This window comes from Astatotilapia calliptera, chromosome 3 (assembly GCF_964374335.1).
Source record: "Astatotilapia calliptera chromosome 3, fAstCal68.1, whole genome shotgun sequence".
Classification (NCBI taxonomy): domain Eukaryota; kingdom Metazoa; phylum Chordata; class Actinopteri; order Cichliformes; family Cichlidae; genus Astatotilapia; species Astatotilapia calliptera.
The window spans coordinates 72,255,360-72,275,355 of NC_137424.1; the positions used below are offsets into that span (position 1 = coordinate 72,255,360).

The 19,996-nt window shown below is 41.7% G+C and overlaps 2 protein-coding genes across 2 annotated transcripts in view; one reads left to right on the forward strand and one right to left on the reverse strand.

Moving 5' to 3' along the window:
• The window catches only part of LOC113015028 (junctional adhesion molecule-like), a 357,528-nt gene that overhangs the window by 47,080 nt on the left and 290,452 nt on the right, over positions 1-19,996 (forward strand). The window lies entirely within an intron of this gene.
• Positions 1-19,996, reverse strand: part of LOC145425795 (uncharacterized) — a 46,243-nt gene that overhangs the window by 7,600 nt on the left and 18,647 nt on the right. The window lies entirely within an intron of this gene.

Consider the following 19,996-nt stretch of genomic DNA (forward strand, 5'->3'; position numbering starts at 1 on the left):
AGACAATGTTATTTTTCTGTGTTAAATAAAACTGTCAACATTGATTGTATAACACCTGTCATTACGCATGAAGGGGCGTTCTAATACCCTGATTTTTACAAAACTATGGAGATGTGTTTTTTGTGATGAGATCTGAGGCTGTCTGCATACAGTTTCCATCTCCCACGTGTGTGACCATTAAAATCATCGTTTGACTTGACCCGGCCGGACCAGTGTTGTTATTGTGGTGTTTCTCTTGTCTCCATCCCCAATATTTTGAACCATAACATCTTTGTTGGCAATAACAGAGGTCAAAAGTTTACTATAGGTCTTTACCAGGTTTGCACACACAGTAGCTGGTATTTTGGCCCATTCCTCCATGCAGATCTTCTCGAGAGCAGTGATGTTTTGGGGCTGTCGCCGAGCAACACGGACTTTCAACTCCCGCCACAGATTTTCTATGGGGTTGTTGTCTGGAGACTGGCTAGGCCACTCCAGGACTTTCAAATGCTTCTTAGGGAGCCACTCCTTTGTTGCCCAGGCGGTGTGTTTTTGATCATTGTCATGTTGGAAGACCCAGCCTCGTTTCATCTTCAAAGTTCTCACTGATGGAAGGAGGTTTTGGCTCAAAATCTCACGATACATGGCCCCATTCATTCTGTCCTTAACACGGATCAGTCGTCCTGTCCCCTTGGCAGAAAAACAGCCCCATAGCATGATGTTTCCACCCCCATGCTTCACAGTAGGTATGGTGTTCTTGGGATGCGACTCAGTATTCTTCTTCCTCCAAATACGACGAGTTGAGTTTATACCAAAAAGTTCTACTTTGGTTTCATCTGACCACATGACATTCTCCCAATCCTCTGCTGTATCATCCATGTGCTCTCTGGCAAACTTCAGACGGGCCTGGACATGCACTGGCTTCAGCAGCGGAACACGTCTGGCACTGCGGGATTTGATTCCCTGCCGTTGTAGTGTGTTACTGATGGTGACCTTTGTTACTTTGGTCCCAGCTCTCTGCAGGTCATTCACCCCGTGTGGTTCTGGGATCTTTGCTCACCGTTCTCATGATCATTGTGACCCCACGGGATGAGATCTTGCGTGGAGCCCAAGATCGAGGGAGATTATCAGTGGTCTTGTATGTCTTCCATTTTCTGATGATTGCTCCTACAGTTGATTTTTTCACACCAAGCTGCTTGCCTATTGTAGATTCACTCTTCTCAGTCTGGTGCAGGTCTACAATACTTTTCCTGGTGTCCTTCGAAAGCTCTTTGGTCTTGGCCATGGCGGTAGTTTGGAGTCTGACTGTTTGTGGCTGTGGATAGGTGTCTTTTATACAGATGATGAGTTCAAACAGGTGCCATTCATACAGGTAACGAGTGGGGGACAGAAAAGCTTCTTACAGAAGATGTTACAGGTCTGTGAGAGCCAGAGATTTTCCTTGTTTGAGGTGACCAAATACTTATTTTCCACCCTAATTTACGAATAAATTCTTTACAAATCCTACCATGTGAATTCATGGATTTTTTTTTTACATTCTGTTTCTCACAGTTGAAGTGTACCTCTGGTGCAAATTACTGACCTCTGTCATCATTTTAAGTGGGGGAACTTGCACAATCGGTGGCTAACTAAATACTTTTTTGCCCCACTGTAAGATATAAGGGTGGTGGCCGAAATTTCCGAGATGATCCTTGTGTTGGCATGTTTCCATTCAAATTGTAAAGTGTTTCTTAAACCCACTTCAAATCCAGCTCACAAGGTGTGTTGCAGCTAATTTTGAAATTTTCCATAAGAATGTGGCGTTGTCAAGCAGGATTCCTCAGGTGAGTTTTTCTAAATCACTGGCACACGATGCTTGGTCATCCTGAGGGAATATTGCCTCAGTCCGGTGCATTTCAAGGTCCTGTAACCATCCGTTGGCAAACTGTACCTGGGCTTGTTGCAGTGGCCTGAAGTTACTAAACTTTGTATGCTTTTTCCCTGTCAGCAAATAAAGCTGAGTTTTTTGAGTTAATCCCTTGAGTCTGAGCGCCTGCATTTTGAGTCCAACTCCTGCCTGCCACACAGCGATTCAAGACAACATCAAATCAAAATTCATGTTTTATGTGACTGAAATGTTTAATGATGTGGGCTACAGAAATAAATTAAGTTATAGATTATATTTAGATGAAACATGTATACTTACCGAATTTGAATTTGAATCATTTTAACCACAAGTAACACATGCATATGTGTAGATCTGCCCCAAGAGTCTCCCAGTGTCTTATAATGAGAGGCTGCTTTCTCTCACACATTATGTTCACTTATTATCGGCACATGTTGTTGTTCTGTGGAAGCTAACATCTTGTAGTCTCTGACACGTTGCATGTTTAGTATGAGGCTAAAATTCCCCCTCAGTGGGTCACTGGTGACCTGCTGGATGTACCGAGGTTCATTAAACATGACTAAAAACTCAAATGTCAAAGGAAAAAAACAAAATATTTAAAGTCAATCATTCTGATCATAGTTGTACTTTGACCTTTAACCTCTCTGCTCTGTGCTGTTTCCTCTTTCAGACCAGAAAAACATCACAGCTGAGTCTGGACAGGACATCACTCTGACATGTCGAGCGCCAAACAACAACACCAAATTTATACATTGGAGCAAAGGTCACTTGACATCAGGCTATGTCTACTTGTTCCAGGAGGGGCAATTTGTTCCACAAGGTCAGAATCCATCTTTTAAGAACCGGGTGGATCTGCAGGACAGACAGATGAAGGATGGAGACGTGTCTTTGATTCTGAAGGATGTGACGATTAATGACACTGGAACAGTGTTGGGAAGGTTACTTTTAAAATGTATTCCATTACAGAATACAGAATACATGCCCCAAAATGTATTCTGTAACGTATTCCGTTACGTTACTCAATGACAGTAACGTATTCTGAATACTTTGGATTACTTAATATATTATCATGCTTTTTACAACAACGTGAATGTACTATTGCTGTGTGATTTATTACTATTACTGAAGGTCCGCGACTCCGAACTGTACTAAAGGGACCTCTGACTAATACGGCGGGGTCCCTGTCGGCTTGTAGCCGAAAACTAGCTTTACTTTGTTGTGTGGGTCAACTTTTCTTGCGAGAGACAGAGAGAGGCGTTGAAAGGCTGCTCCAACGGAACTTATTGTTTTCGGAGGAAAACACGAACACAGTGTACAGTCGAGTCTTAATAGCTTACTTACAACTGGGCTCGTCAGGCACTCTTCTTGGCTGAAGTGGTTATTATTATATTTACATGCTTCCAGCTCCCGTTTTTCCTCGATGACAACTCGTACCTTTCCACTTCCCTTTTTCTCCCTCCTCGCGCTCACAGACCCATAACGTGTATGGCAGTGCATTCTCCCTGCAACACGGTCACCCAGGAAACACACAGTCTCAGAGAGAGAGAGAGCGCGTCGCCCTGTAACCATGGCAACCGTAACGCTGCCGCCTGGAACAACAGAACGTAGCTGTCAAACAAAACCCAAACAGTCCTGACCCGCGACAATATGAAACAGGAAAGTACCGCAGTGTAATCCATTTATTTCAACAAAGTAACTGTATTCTGAATACCACCTTTTTAAACGGTAACTGTAACGGAATACAGTTACTCATATTTTGTATTTTAAATACGTAACGGCGGTATATGTATTCCGTTACTCCCCAACACTGCACTGCAACATACGAGTGTCGTGTGTTCATGAAAGAAACACGCTCTCGGGAGCTCATAATCATCATCCACCTTCATGTTGTTCCTCCAGGTGAGTGAGTAGAGTTGAGTGTGTGTGTGATCAGAGGTGAAGCTGCTTCCTTGTTGTTGATGTTTGTTTGTAAAGATGTTGTTGATGAGACTTTGTAGAAAGCAGCTGGTCTGAGTGATGTGATCAGAGTGGATAATGTCTGACAGCAGTTTGAAGAGGAAATGGATTCTGTTCTGTTCTTCACTCATCACCTACCTGACAGCTGACACCTCACACCTGTTTCTCACCTGCAGGTCAGACAGGAGGACACACAGATGATGGAGGTAAGGATGAAGAAGGGAAGAAGGATGAGGGAAAGAAGGAAGAAGGGCAGAAGCATGAAGTGAAGAAGGAAGAAGGGAAGAAGGAAGAAGGAGAGAAGGATGAGGGAAATAAGGAAGAAGGGATGAAGGATGAAAGGAAGAAACCTGAAGTTAAAACAGAAAATGGCAGGAAGGGTGAAGGGGAGAAGGATGAATCTATTGCACTGCAAGCTTTACCTGTTCTTCTTGTTGCTGCTGTTAGTGTTTTTTTTCTCATCTAAAAAAACATCAAAAGAAAACCCCAAAAAACAACAGAAGCAGAGTAAAAAACGATAAAACGTTCTGTTCATCTGGTCTCATCCAAGTGACTTCTTCAGTCTCAGCTGACTGCAGGTTTCCCCAACATGGAAAAAAGAGCTTTGTTATCCAACCCTGGACCATCACCAAGTTATTAGTTCAGGTATGTGGATGACACCTGGGTGAAAGTCAAATCTCAGGATGTACCACTGATCACATGAACTTTGTGGACCAACACATCAAATTCACCAGGGAGGATATGAAATATCTCAGAGGGGTCAGGGGTCAAGAGCTGAACTCTGAGTCTCCTGCTGCTGATCCAAACTCTGTGTTGACACCAAAAGTGAAGAACATGCTGATCATCATCTTTAAACCTCACAGCAGAACTGTGGGTCAAATCATCTGAAAACACACAGAAATGAACTTTCCTGTGCTGCCTGACAGGGACTCTGAACTACAGTCTTCAGGATGTTCATGAACACAAAGTAAAACTGTTACAAACATGTATGAATTAGTGCTGTCAGCGTTAATCTCTTTAAAATGATGTTAATGCCATAACAGCATTAACGCAGCAAATCTCTGTTAGTGGTTTACGTTAAGTGTTAATCACACTCTAGATCTTGTTTTAACATATGGCATAGAAACTGAACAACAGACACACACAGTGATATTTGAGAAGTGAAATTAAGTTTATTGGATTTACAGAAAGTGTGCAAGAATTGTTTAAATAAAATCAGGCAAGTGCATAAATTTGGCACCACAAAAAAAGAAATGAAATCAATATTTACTGTATATCTGTCACGGTTCTGGGTCCGTTGGACCCAGTATTTTGAGTTTATTATGTTTTGGTTTAAGTTTGCATCAGGGATTGTTCTCTTGTTCTCTTGTTGTGTTAATGATGTTTATTATTGGAGTTCCATGTTTCTGTGTATTTGGGTTTAAGATGCGGGTTTAGTTTCATATGTCATTTCCTGTCTGTCTCTCGATGTCGAGCCTGCGTGTGATGTTTTATTGTGAAGGTCTGCGTCTCATGTGAGTGTGTTCAGTTTTACCTCTGTCTTGTCTTACTGATTGTTCCCAGCTGTGTCCACCACCTGTGTGTAATTCCCGTGTTTCTCTGTGTGTATTTAAGTCGTGTCCTCCGTCATTGTAGTTGCTGGTCCGTCTGTGTATCTACCATGTCTCACCCGTGTGTTCTCCCTGCTGTCCATCGTCAGTCTCCTCTGCTCGTTCTCATTCAGGTTTGTGCTCTGTAGTTTAGTTGTTCTCCAGTCTAGTTTATTTCGACCTCCGTTTGCTGTTTGTCCCTATTTATTTCATGTTCAATAAACCACCTTCACACCCGCACGACTGCCTGCGCTTGGATCCTCATTTATTATTTTCGCACGGCTCTCCTCACTCGCTGTGACAATATCAATATGTGTGTCTCCTATATGATATATTTAACTGACATTTTTTATTGTAACAACCAATGATTTATAGAGGAAAATAATGACTATTAACAAGGTTGCCCAAACATTTGCACCCATAGGAACATAGTGAAGACCAATTATTTAAGAGCATAAAGAGAGGTTAGTTTATTTTGGAGGCAAGCTCCATTTATTAAGAAAATTTAAAAAAGGCAGGAACGCTCTTTAGAGGTTTGTGGGTGGCGCAGAGCCATTGTGAGGAAGTCACTCGGACTTCAAACAGGCTATTCTTTTTGGCTGCCAAGACACAGCTCCCTTTGCCGAGAAGTGGGACATGAACTTCTCCCTCACCAGGACAGCCTCTCTGGAGGAGTTTGTTGCTGCTACATGACCCAGGCCTTGCAACGGCTCCACCACAGCAGGTGCCACACCTCTCACAGCAGTTGCCCCTCTCTCATCCAAACAGCGCAGAAAATTGTGGAGAACACACGTTGCCTTCACACACTTCTCCGCAATTTCAGGAAGCAGCTCCATGGAGCGCCGATACAACCTCCACTGTGAGGAGAGGATACCGAAGGCACCCTCCACTATCAGCTGGGCTCTGGAAAGGTGATAGTTGAAGATCCTCTTCTCTAATGGGAGGAGGCGTCCTGGGAAAGGCCTCATGAGTTGCTGCCACAGTGGGAACACTTCATCAGCCACAAAGACAGGGCTGGGCTCCACGGTGTTCTCCACCAGGTAGAAGCTGGTCAGGAGGCACATGGAGAGTCCCTGCCTGAAAAGCCTGACCAAAGGTGGAATTGGCCAGAATACCCCCAACAGAAGCTTAGAACTGAAGAAGCTTTTCGGATGAGAGGTGAAACGTCTTCAAGCAACTTAAAGTCCAGACGCTTTTCTTTGCAAGCTCCTTTTAATGAACCAGTGTGAAGAAAACAGGTGAGCACTCTTGCTAAAGAGCTAATCACCTTGCACAATGACAACCATATTGATCCACAATTCTCTAAAGGTTGGGTTGTTTGTTTGTCTGGTTATTTGTTTCTTTGAGGTTTGGCTTTTCATGTATCAGGTTTTTCCCCTCAAGCACCTGCTCATGTTCTGTTGTCTCACATAGATTTTCACATTCCTGTTCAGGCCATGTTCTTGTTACAGTTTTCATGTTTTAGGGTTTCCCAATTTAGATTTCCGTTTTAGTTCTCACCCCCATTTTCTTGGCCTGGGACCCAAAAGTTAGTTTTCTTTTTTGCGCTAGATTCTTAAGCTGCAGGTTTTATCTCTCCAAACAAAATTGACTGAACCAGCAGCAAAAGAAGATCCAAACTACGCTTGACATAAACATCTTCATTAATTACGTCTCTTACTTGCTGTTTTACCTCCACCACTATAAAACCACACTTCATGCACAACTCTCTCTCAGTGTTTCCCATTCACTTGCTCATTACCTACCAGTCTATTGTTGCTTACAGCGCTGTCGGCCGCTGTGTTTTGTTTTTTACTTAAATGACTTCCAACAAGAAAGCCGCATTTCTGGTGTTCAATACTGAAAAAATTTAAACTTTTAAAAATGCAGAATTGCTAAATCCTTAGCTGTAACCTTTGCTCCTCTTCACTTTAGCAGCATCAGGTAATGTTCATATTTTGATTTGTGGTGTTCTTCAGTTTTTGTTCTACTGCAAAATATTTTAAGGTTATCTGCTATAGGTTGAGATGTGGATCCAACAACACTGGACATTATATTTCTTCATTTCCATTTAATACTCGTACAGCTGCTGTTATTGTTATGTTATGTTATTGTTATATTTCTTCATACATTCTTATATATTTCTATACTGTGTATTGTGTATTTTGTTGTACAGTTATTTTATTTTCAACTTTAACTTATATATTTTATCTTATTCTTTCCCAGTTAAATTTACCCTTCATTCTAATTTGTGTTGTACAGTTATTTCATTTTTAACTTAAATTTTTATATTTTATTTGATTCCTTTCTAGTTAAATTGACCCTTTTTAATTTTCATATTTATTTCCCATCTTAGCCTTTTCTTTTTTCTTTAGATCACGAGCAGTTGTGTAAGCATTTCACTGCATATCGTACTGTGTATGACTGTGTATGTGACAAATAAAATTGAATTTGAATTGAATTTGAATTTGGATCCAAGTGCAGGACACTGAGACGGAAATGTAACTGAAAACCTCAGCTTTATTGCTGGCACCAAACAAAAACAGAAACCAAACATGAAAACACAAAGTGGAACGCACAGGCAGGATCTGAGGGTACGACTTGACACTGAGCAAGGGCAAACACAGGGCTAATATACACAGGGACGTAATCAGGGAATGGAAAACAGGAGGGAGACAGCTGGGAGAAATTAGACTAACGAGACAGGGGAGCAGTAGAACTGAACACACTGACCACAGACTGGGACTATCAAAAAAAAACAGGAGACATGAAACAAATCAGAAAGACGCAGACTTGACACTAAACTAAATCTGCAATAATAACAATAATCAAAACAGTATCACTAAATAATCAGAACATAAATCATAACTCAGAACAACACCAAAATTTAAGAAACAGAAAGAGCTGGGTCAAACTGATCCAGAACCGTGACAAAATCCAGGCCTGGAAAATCTCCTTCATGTTTTTCTGTGATTTATCCTCAGTTACTTTGACACAAAGGCATCTGCTGTGACACCTACACCTTTGATAAAGTCTCACAAGTGTCAGCTTCCTCTTTATAGATATACAAATATGGATATGTACTGATAAGTGTTTAGAATTATAATCTGAGGCAAAATTTCCCCGATTCAAATTGAATCCAATAGTGGATCGAATCGATTTGAATTTAAATACCTTTAAACAAGGAGAGGTCATTAGAAAGAATGAATATGATTTATTGATGAACAGAATCTAGACAGATGTCAAGATATCCAGCAGCATGGACAGATGTGAGGCCATACATCATGGCCGAGATTCAAGATCAAGGTCAGAGGTCACATTTTCTAAAAAAAAAAAGATCATTATGACTCGAGAAGAATGTCACCTAAGATTGTCTACCAGGAGGCAGATGGGTAGTAATGGTCACCAGCAGTATTTTTTATTTAAAGATAACAGAAAATCTTACAGGCTGTAAATAAGGAATAAGGAAAAAGTTAGATTTGAAGAAACAATAAGACAATAAATCCCAGTTTAAAACTAAAATTAAGTCATGAACAAACAAAAACAGAATAAACTTAAATAACATTGAAACAGGAGCACCGAGCTAAAGGGAAGTAATACAATGAAACGAACTTGCATAAGGAATAAGAAAATAAAGACACAAAAATGTTAAGAAATAACAGAAAATAGAAAATCAAAACAAAATATAAAGCCATATTCAAAGGGTGATCGAAAGTACAAAACTAGAGAAAAAAAGACCAAAAAAATGAAAACCCTGTGTCAAAGACTCTGGGACCAGTTTTCAAGTGGCGCTCTCTGTTTGGCTCTCTGTTTAACAATGCTCGTGTGAGATTTAGAGAACAGATGTTGGGAAATGAAGGGTGGACTAATTAGAGTTCCGTCTGGACTGTTATCTGTTTAATCTCAATAAAAAGTGAAAGCAAATGCAGCATGCAGAGACTGAGTGTCTGATAATGAGAGGCCTGCTATTTCGTAGTTCTTTGTCATTTGATCCAGCATTTTGAGTTTATGGTGTTTTTCTGATTTCTTTGTGTTGGAATGTTTTAGTTTTCTATTATTTGGGTTAGTTGTGGTTTTTCCCTTAACTGTTTCCACATTTCTTCTATTAAGGTCTCCTCCTGTTGTGTACATCTAGTTTCCCTGAGCATTCCTCCCTCCCAGCTTCTGTGACAAGTTGTTTCCTCTTCTACTTTGACAGTGTCGAGTACTGTGTTTAGTGTTTCTTTCTCAGGGTCTTTATGTCTGTTCATCAAAGCTGTTTTCCCAGATGTTTTCACTCTTCCTAATTACTCTCTTCTGTATTAATCTTTTCATTGTCAGGACGTCTGCTCAGTTTTTCATGTTTCTGTTCTTCGTGCATTATGTTCAGGTATACATATGTTTACTGTTAGTTTAGTTTTCCCAGTCAGTTTTGCCTTAGTTTCCTCAGGGAAACTAAGTATCCCTTTCAGCCTAAATAAATGTCTCACTCTTACTACATTACTTATTACATTAAGCTTTGATTTCCAAGCTTCTGCTTTGGGTTCATTCATGAACCTCCACACAGTCTGCCAGATTTGGTGACATGCTTTCTCTCATATATTATGTTCTAGAGATGGCACACCACTTTTTAATGTCAGATACTGATATCAAAACTTTGGATATCTGCCAATGCTGATATGAATCCGATATAACTCATTTTATAATCAATAAAACTGTTTGTTTTTTTTGTTTTTTTTACAAATATCTTGCTGCATTTTGTATATGTTCATACTCAAGTACTCATACTCAAAACACTTAAGCTACTCTGTTATATCTGTATGTAAGATTCAGACAATTTTTTGTTTAAAAAAAAAAAAAGAAATCTTATGAACATATGTCTGTAAGAGATTATTCCAAAGGTTAAATACTCTTCAAGTTAAAGTACTTTTTAATTTAACCTTTATCCATACTGGTAAAGTGTTGTTTGTTGTTTGTTGTTTGTTTATTGCGGAAGTTAGTCCAAAATTAACCCGCAAAGTCCACAAAGTCAGCTTTATTTTTTACAATTATTATAGATGATTTAAGGCTGTGAAACCCATCACTACACACTTTATACACTGTTCTCAGACAGGCATTAACATTTTCACACTTTTCTCTCTTGTTTAAACACTCTCAAAGTTCAAACCTTCGTAGAAAAATAAGTCCAGTATTATAGAATGAAACCAAATATAATTTTAGGGGCGATTGTGGCTCATGAGTTGGCCCTTCGTCTTGAAATCGGAAGGTTGCTGGTTTGAGCCCCGGCTCGGACAGTCTCGGTCGTTGTGTCCTTATCCAAAACACTTCACCCGTTGCCTACTGGTGATGGCCACAGGGGCCGATGGCGCGATATGGCAGCCTTGCTTCTGTCAGTCTGCCCCAGGGCATCTTTGGCTACAACTGTAGCTGCCATCACCAGTGTGTGAATGAATAGTGGAATTGTAAAGTGCTTTGAGGGTCTCAAAAAGCACTATATAAATGCAATCCATTATTAATATCAAACCCTGTTTTCAAGTCCAAACATTAGTTAGAGAAATAAAAATATAAATGTTTTCCTATAAATAATAAAGATCGAACTAACAAATTCTTATTATTAATTATTATAATTGAATAGTAATAATAATTACTATTAATGGTGCCCTACAGTCGTGTTACATGTTTTTTGGACTATAAGACGCACTTAAAATCCTTTTATTTTTTCTCAAATTAAAAGTATGAATTCTGGTTGTGCTTACTGACCGCTAACTGATTTTATATAGTAAACAGCACTCAAAAATCTGTCAGAAGTTTTAGTATGACTTTATTAAGCTATGAAGTCGCAACACTTGATGGCTTGTCAGAACATTAAAGCTACCGTAATCAGGAGACATTCTTTTTATTGGGGAGGAAACATACAGTACAGCACTTCAGAGTCACACTGCTAGCGATCGAAGATTTATGTAAATTTGACAAGCTGAAAGCATTCTGTACTGAACAGGAGACACGGCACGGAGGAGATTGATTGACAATGCTCTACAGCCAATCAGGATGCAGAACACAATGTGCTGTAAAAAAAAATAAAAGCATGCAAAGTTGCACACAGACGCACACACACACAAAAAAAAAAAATCAGCCAAACAGCGAGGCAGCGAAAGGGGAACTGCATTATAGCGAAGGACAACTGTATTCCCATTGAGACTCAACGTCTCATTTACATTTATTTGCATTTATTTATATTTATTTACATTTATTTGGGAAGGGATCTCAGAACCAGATTATAGATGGCAGACAGTTGGTGTCGTAAACCAGCGGTCTCCAACCTTTTTTGCGCCACGGACCGGTTTATGCCCGACAACATTTTCATGGACCGGCCTTTAAGGTGTCGCAGATAAATACAACAAAATAAAACTAAAAAGCAATAAAGCAATAAAGGTTTTCAGTTATATTTCCGTCTCAGAGTCCTGCACTTGGATCCACATCTCCACCTCCCCGCACACAGAGCCCTGATAGAACGACGCGACCAGTAATGGATCCAGCGGACTCACACTTCGCCTCTGAGGGAGAGAATCTCGCGCTCCTTTGGGATTACTGTTGGAGGGTAGTCCACGCCGCGAGCCCCTACAACAGGCAGCTGGAGGTAGTATTTTTTGATAATTTTTTGTCATCCACTGCCTCCACTGTCAGTTTTCTAAATATAAATGGACTCAAACAAATAATAACAGCTCTAAGAGTGAGGCTAAGTTTTGAACTGTTTGGCATGGGCGGCCCAGGGAAAGAGGATTCAGTAGTTCTCCTGGAGGCCCTCGCCACTTGGTACTCTCAACGACAGCAGCATTTTTTGCCAAGGTTTATCGCCAAATTGTTTGATCCATCCTTGAAGAACAAATGCAACCCTCACCGTCATCACCCAACCACACTTCCATTCTCTCCTGTAGTACGGACTGGTGCAGTTTTCATTTCCACACCTTCAGCTCAGTTAGCTGATCAGCAGCCACCCTCAGCTCAGCTAGCTGATCAGCAGCCACCCTCAGCTCAGTCTCCAGTGTTTTCTGATCAGCAGCCACCCTCAGCTCAGTCTCCAGTGTTTTCTGATCAGCAGCCACCCTCAGCTCAGTCTCCAGTGTTTTCTGATCAGCAGCCACCCTCAGCTCAGTCTCCAGTGTTTCCTGCTCAGCAGCCGCCTGTAGCCCAGTGTCCAGTGTTTCCTGCTCAGCAGCTGCCTGTAGCCCAGTGTCCAGTGTTTCCTGCTCAGCAGCTGCCTGTAGCCCAGTGTCCAGTGTTTCCTGCTCAGCAGCAACCTGTAGCTCAGTGTCCAGTGTTTCCTGCTCAGCAGCCGCCTGTAGCCCCGTTAGCCGCCCAATAACCAACTCCACCACCACCACCACTTTCACCTCAAGTTCAGTCACCCATAGCTCAGTCTTCACCCCCGCTATCCATAACTCAGTCGCTACCACAATCGGATATTCTGCAAGCTTTGTTACAGTCCATAACCCAGTCAGTAGCTCAGTTAGTGGAGGATTCATTAGCGTTGTCATCTGCTCAGTCAGCCACTCATCTTCACCCTCAGCCAGGGGTCCCGATTGCCTCTGGTCCTGCATCTGCTCCAGCTGGAGGGCCCAAGGAGCCCATCCAGCCTCAAGTGTTGTCAGCTAGGGATTCAGGTGAACCCAGCCAGCGTCCGGCCTCATCGGCTGGAGGGCCTGAGGAGCCCGTCCAGCGTCAGGTCTCGTCTGCTGGGGGTTCGGGAGAACCCAGCCAGCCTCAAGTCTTGTTAGCTGGAGGGCCCGAGTCGCCCGTCCAGCCTCAAGTCTTGTTAGCTGGAGGGCCCGAGTCACCCGTCCAGCTTCATGCCACGTCTGCTGGAGGGCCCGAGTCGCCCGTCCAGCTTCAAGCCACGTCTGCTGGAGGGCCCGAGTCGCCCGTCCAGCTTCAAGCCACGTCAGCCGGGGCCGCTTTGAGCGTTCACACTAGAGCGCGTTTGCTGTCACATTTTATTTGTAGCGTGAACAAGCAGACAAAAAAATTGGATTTGATCAAAAAATTGGAATTGAGCATTAAGACCTGCAGTGTGAACGTAGCCTAAGGGAGGATTAAGGGTCACCTGGTCCAGCCCTAACTGTATGCTTTAGCAAAAAGGAAAGTTTTAAGCCTAATCTCGTCACGCTGACAGATCTCTTCCTGTTTAAATAAATGTTGTAAATAAACTGATGGCGTCTCTTAGGCTTCACTTCTGTGTCTAAAACAGTTTTAGTTATAAACCAGGAGACCGTCTGAGGCTGATTTTGACTTCACTCTGATGGTCACAGAGAACAAAGAGCTAAATGCAGGAAACCAGGATAAGATTTACATTAAAACATTTAAAAACACATTTTGTTAGAAATCAGCACATTTAACGGTCGTGTGTAGTGTTTATAAAACAGAAGAAGACAAAATCGTCACACACTGAACTTTAGATGATTAATCTTCCTGCTGCTAATATATGAGTGAAGTGTTTAAACTGAAGCAGCAGATTTACTCTCTTTTAGAAACTGTCAGACTTTAAAGGTTAAAGAAAGATAAGAGTCCACAGGAGGCAGTGTGTGTACAAACTGTAATCAGACAGGGCAGAGGTTCATCCACCCAACACGTGCTCCATGCTGCTGACTGTGATTCGGTGGAAGTAGATGATGTAAGTGTAAAACAATGAAGAAGAAGGTCCTTTATGATCAGGTGGAGAACAGCAAAAAGAAAGGAATGGTAGCCAAGAGGTTTAAAACCTCCTACATACAGTATGTTTATAGATGATATCACTATTTTGTATTTTACGTGCACATGCACGTAAAAATGCTGTACCCAATAAAGAAGCAATTGTGTGTCAAACAAAGCCCATGAAAAGGGTTTAAATTGGATGTTTAAATTTAAGTGCATCACAGTTTAAAAATGTATTTAACACTGAAAAATAAGAAAAAACGTTTTATGTTATGGTCATAACTGTAATATAAACAAATGAATAACAATTTTATTGTCTGTTTGTTTCTTAAAGTAATCAAACCCATATCACAAAGCAGCCACTAGAGGGAGCTCTAGGGCAGTTTTATATATATATATATATATATATATATATATATATATATATATATATATATATATATATATATATATATATATATATATATATATATATATATATATATATATATATATATATATATATATGTTAAGTCTCCCCTGCTCTTCATGTGTTTCATGTCTGTGTCTTACATTGTGAAGTTCGGGTTGTCATGTCTACGTCTCATTATGTTTCCTGTTTTATTGTGAAGAGGTCTGGTGTTTCTGTGTTCATCGTGTTCAGTTTTACTCTTCCCCTGTGGCGTTGTTATGTTCATGTTGATCTACTGTGCCTTTCTGTTCCATGTTTCAGATCCCTATGTTCTGTCTCCCCCAGTCTGTCAAGTTCACATGTCTAGAGTTCCGTCAGTGTGTTTCCTGTTTTACTTTCACAGTCTGTTCTATGTTAATGTTTCTAGTTTTGTTTCCCTTGCCTCGTCCTGCTTAATTACTCTCAGCTGTGCTCTCCTCCTGTGGCTCATTCCACCTCGTTATCCCTCAGTGTATTTAAGCCCCATGTTTCTCTTTGTCAGTGTTGCGTCCTTCTGTCACAATACGGCTGTGTGCAGGCAAGAGTAGGACCCAAACGCAAACTCACAGAGTCAAAAGGTAAACTCAAAAAACACAGCTTTATTGCTGGCGTGGAGTGGGACACGAAAAACAATACAAAATAAACTAAACTAAACTGGGAAAACTAAAGCACAAGGAGCCTGTTCTGCCTTTTATAACTTAAATCGGATATTATAGTTGTACGCTGCCCTAGAGCTCCCTCTAGTGGCTGTTTTGTAATATGGGTTCGGTTACTTTGGGAAAGGAAAAAATGAGAACGTGAAGAAGAAATAAAAGATGGCGGAAAGTGATACCGTAATGTTATCGTTCTAAGCTGATACGGACCTTAAAATGTTGTTGCCTTGGACAAGATATGTCTGTAAGTATGAATGTCGATAAAATAACTATTATCTTTTGTTTTGTGTAAAAATGGCACAATAATTTGTACATTTGAAAGTTTTATCTTGTTAGCTTGCAGTAAGAGTGTAACAAGCTAGTTCACAATGTTAGTTAGCTAATACAGTATTTTGTATTTTCAGTTTTACGATGGTCAAAGAGAAGGCAATGGTCAGAGGCCATTCTTCAATAAATCAGCGCAACAAGGAAAATAAGTCTGGTTATTGGAGCATCGTTATCTCGCTGTCTAGCTGGTGAAACTAAGAGACTCAGGGCGAGGACAGCATAGTAAAAAGACATTAGCGCAGCGGGCACAACCACGAGGAGCTATTTTCAGCACATCAGTTATGAGTCTACGGTCAGGAAAGCAATATCAACTGGATCTTCCAGAAGAGGAAGAAACACCAGACCAAAGAGAAACAAAACAAGTGCACAACGCAGAGGATATGGAGAACAAGGATAATCCAAGCAACGCAGACACACAGGAGGAGTCTAGACGCTCGCATACATCCAAGCGTTCATCCACAAGTTCTGCAGCACTTAAAGCACGAGCAAAAGCAGAGGCTGCACGTGCACAGCTGGCGTATTCAGAAAGAGAAGCAGCTATAATGAAACAAAAAACTGAACTTGAGGCTAATTTACATGTTTTGAGCTGTCAAAAGGCTGTTGCAGTTGCAGAAGCAGAGGTTGCAGTTTATGAAGAAGAGGAGGAGGGACTCTCAAAAAGTGAACTGCGCTATCCATTGGTGGGACCACCCGCCAGTCCAAAACAACGCACAGCAGAGTATGTACAAAAACCCTCAGATATTTGCCTTGAAGGATTCAAATTAAAAGTAGATCCACTTGCCTGTCACAAAGCTGCACGTGAACAATGCGAAATGGCTATGAATGCAGATATAGACAATGACGGCTCACACAGTGCTCAAAAGGCTAATGTTAAAGTGGAACTCCAAACACAACAGAGAGAGAGACTGGATTTCCCCAAACCTTATCCGTACAACACTCTTCAAACATCAACAGAGACACAGGGTGTCCAGGATATTACAAGGTACCTGACACGGAGGGAAATGTTAAGTGCTGGACTTTTGCACTTTTTCAACCCCATTGTGGAAAAGTTACCGTATGGACTGCAGGAAAAATGGATTGCAACAGGAGCAAAGTACAAAGAAGAACATAAAGTTGTTTTCCCCCCTTTCAGTGTCTTTTCAAAGTTTGTAAGACAACAAGCCAAAATAAGAAACGACCCAAGCTTTGTCATCACACCTCCTGCCGACACAAGCTTCAAGAAGGAGAAAAGCTTCAGAGGCAGTAACAGGCAAGTGATTAGTGTACACAAAACGGACATTCCTACAGACACTAGTTCACCTCAAAATAGTTACAGCAAGCCTATAGAAAGCCCTGACAAGGTATGCCCAATACATAAGAAGCCTCACCCTCTTAAAAGGTGCAAGAGTTTTAGAGCAAAGCCCATAGATGAGCGCAAGTCATTTTTAAAAGAGAACAGAATCTGTTTTAAATGCTGTGGCTCTACTCAACATTTAGCAAGGGACTGCAGGGCTCAAATAAAATGCATGGACTGTGGTAGCGACAGGCATTTAGCAGTGCTACATCCAGGTCCACCCCCTGCTCCAGCTGAGAGCTCTGGAGCTGATAAAGATGATGGCGGGGAGACACAGGATAGTGCAAATGCCTCAGTTGTTTCCAAATGCACAGAAGTCTGTGGTGATGCAGATAGCCCACATTCATGCTCAAAAATAAGTCCTGTGTTAGTCTATCCAGAAGGCGAAAAAGAACAGGCTAGAAAGATGTATGCAGTGCTTGATGAACAAAGTGTGAGTGTTCTCAAAACACATATTCTTCAGAATGGCCGTGCTTCTTACCTCTGCCCATGTCCTAACGCGTTTCAAATCAAACACCAGTTAAACACCACACCTAACCCCAAAAAGGACAGGGGAAACACAAACACCAATCAACTGGGAGAAACTGTTTTTGACAGGACAAAAGATGATGACAAACCAGCACTGTCAGTAGAGGACAAAGACTTCATTGACATCATGGAGAAGGAGGTGTATCAAAATGAATGTAACAGCTGGGTGGCGCCTTTGCCATTCCGCTCTCCAAGACCAGAGCTTCCGAGTAACAGAGAGCAAGCATTCAAGCGCCTCCAATCTCTCAGAAAGACACTGGACCGAAACCCTGAAATGAAAAGACAATATATCGAATTCATTCAAAACATGCTGGACAATGACCATGCAGAAGTCGCTCCACCTTTGGACTCAAACAAAGAACACTGGTACTTGCCATCCTTCGGTGTGTACCACCCACAAAAACCTAATCAGCTGAGAGTAGTCTTTGACTCAAGTGCAGAATTTGAAGGACAGTCCCTTAACAAAGTCTTATTAAGTGGACCCGACCTAAATAACACACTGCTGGGTGTCCTTATGCGTTTTAGGAAAGAGCCTGTAGCATTTTCAGCTGATGTGCAACAAATGTTTTATTGTTTTGAAGTGAGAGAGGATCATAGGGATTATCTGAGATTCCTTTGGTATAAAGATAATGATCCTGACCAAGGTATTTGTGACTATAGAATGAGGGTTCATGTTTTTGGGAATAGCCCTTCCCCAGCTGTGGCTATTTATTGTATGAGGCGTGCTGCAGTCGAGGGAGAAGAAGAGCACGGACATGATGCAAAGCAGTTTGTAATGAGACATTTTTACGTTGATGATGGTCTCGCATCCACAGCAACAGTGGAAGAAGCTGTTGAGACACTCACAAGCACTCAAAAGATGCTGGCACAGTCAAACTTAAGGCTACATAAAATAGCCTCTAATGACCACAAAGTAGTGGAAGCGGTTCCTGCTGCCGAGAGAGCCAAGGATCTAAAAGACTTGGATTTAGAGTTGGACGACATACCCCTGCAAAGGAGCTTGGGGGTACTGTGGAATCTTAAAAAGGACTGTTTTACCTTTCACGTCACCACTGAACAAAAGCCGTTCACCAGGAGAGGTGTCTTGGCCACTGTTAACAGTCTGTATGACCCACTGGGTTTCGTGTCACCCATCACAATGCAGGGAAAAGCTCTTCTCCGTGAATTGACCTCAGAGCAAAAGGACTGGGATGAATCACTTCCTGCAGAAAGAGAAGATGAATGGAGCAGATGGAGAAGCTCATTGAAGGATCTTGAGCGGCTTCAGATACCGAGGTGCTACTTCCCGTTCTCCCAGGCCATTGCTGTGAAAAAAGAACTGTGCATATTTTCAGATGCCTCCACCATGGCCATAGGAGCAGTGGCATATCTGAGAGCTATTGATGGTGAAGGTCAGTGGCACACAGGTTTCATCATGGGCAAGTCCAAAGTAGCCCCAAGACCCGCCCACACTGTTCCTAGATTGGAGTTATGTGCAGCAGTGTTAGCTGTAGAGATGTACGAACTCATTAGAGATGAGATTGACATTGAAGCAGACACTGTCAGATTTTTCACAGACAGTAAAATTGTTCTTGGTTACATACACAACAACACAAAGAGGTTCTACACTTACGTGGCTAACCGAGTGATTAGAATCAGAAAGACTACACATCCAGCACAGTGGTTTTACATAGCCACTAGTGACAATCCAGCAGACACAGCCACTAGACCAATTGCAGCTTCTGCATTGGCTTCTACAAACTGGTTTAGTGGTCCTTCCTTTTTGACACAACACGACATAGAGAAGTCTCACTGTGATAGTTTCACACTGATCGATCCTGACACAGATGCAGAGATCAGACCTGATATAACAAGTTTTGTTACCAAAGCCTCAGTAACACAGCTAGAGCCATGCCGTTTTGAAAGATTCTCTCATTGGATGAGATTGTGTCACACTATTGCATCACTAAAGCGTGTGGCAGTATCATTCAAGAAAACAAACACAGAAGGTAAAGGCTGGAAGTGTTTCAGTGAAACTAACACCACAGATGAAGTGTCTAAAGCAGCAAAGTTCATCATTCACACAGTACAAAGTGAAACGTTCAAAGAAGAGTACAGATGCATAAAAGAAAATCTGCCACTTCCAAAACAAAGCTGTCTTCAAAGGTTAAATCCAGTTATTGATGAAGATGGGCTCCTCAGACTAGGAGGTCGATTGGCACCTGCTAACCTAACAAAAGATGAGAAACATCCACTCATTATCCCAAATGCTCATCATATAGCCATCCTTCTTATTAGGTACTATCATGAGAAGGTAGCGCATCAGGGGCATCACCTAACAGAAGGGGCGCTCAGAGGTGCTGGATTTTGGATTATTGGCAGTAAACGGCTCGTCTCTTCTGTTATTTACAAGTGTGTTCTCTGTCGAAAGCTTCGAGGACGACTTCAGACCCAAAAGATGGCAGATTTACCTGTGGACAGGCTGACACCAATGCCACCGTTCACTAGTGTAGGACTGGATGTCTTTGGACCCTGGACGGTCACCACACGTCGCACCAGAGGAGGGAGTGCAGACAGTAAACGCTGGGCTGTGCTTTTCACCTGCATGTCCACGAGAGCTGTGCACATTGAGCTCATTGAAACAATGTCAACATCCAGCTTCATCAATGCGCTAAGGAGATTTTTCTGCAT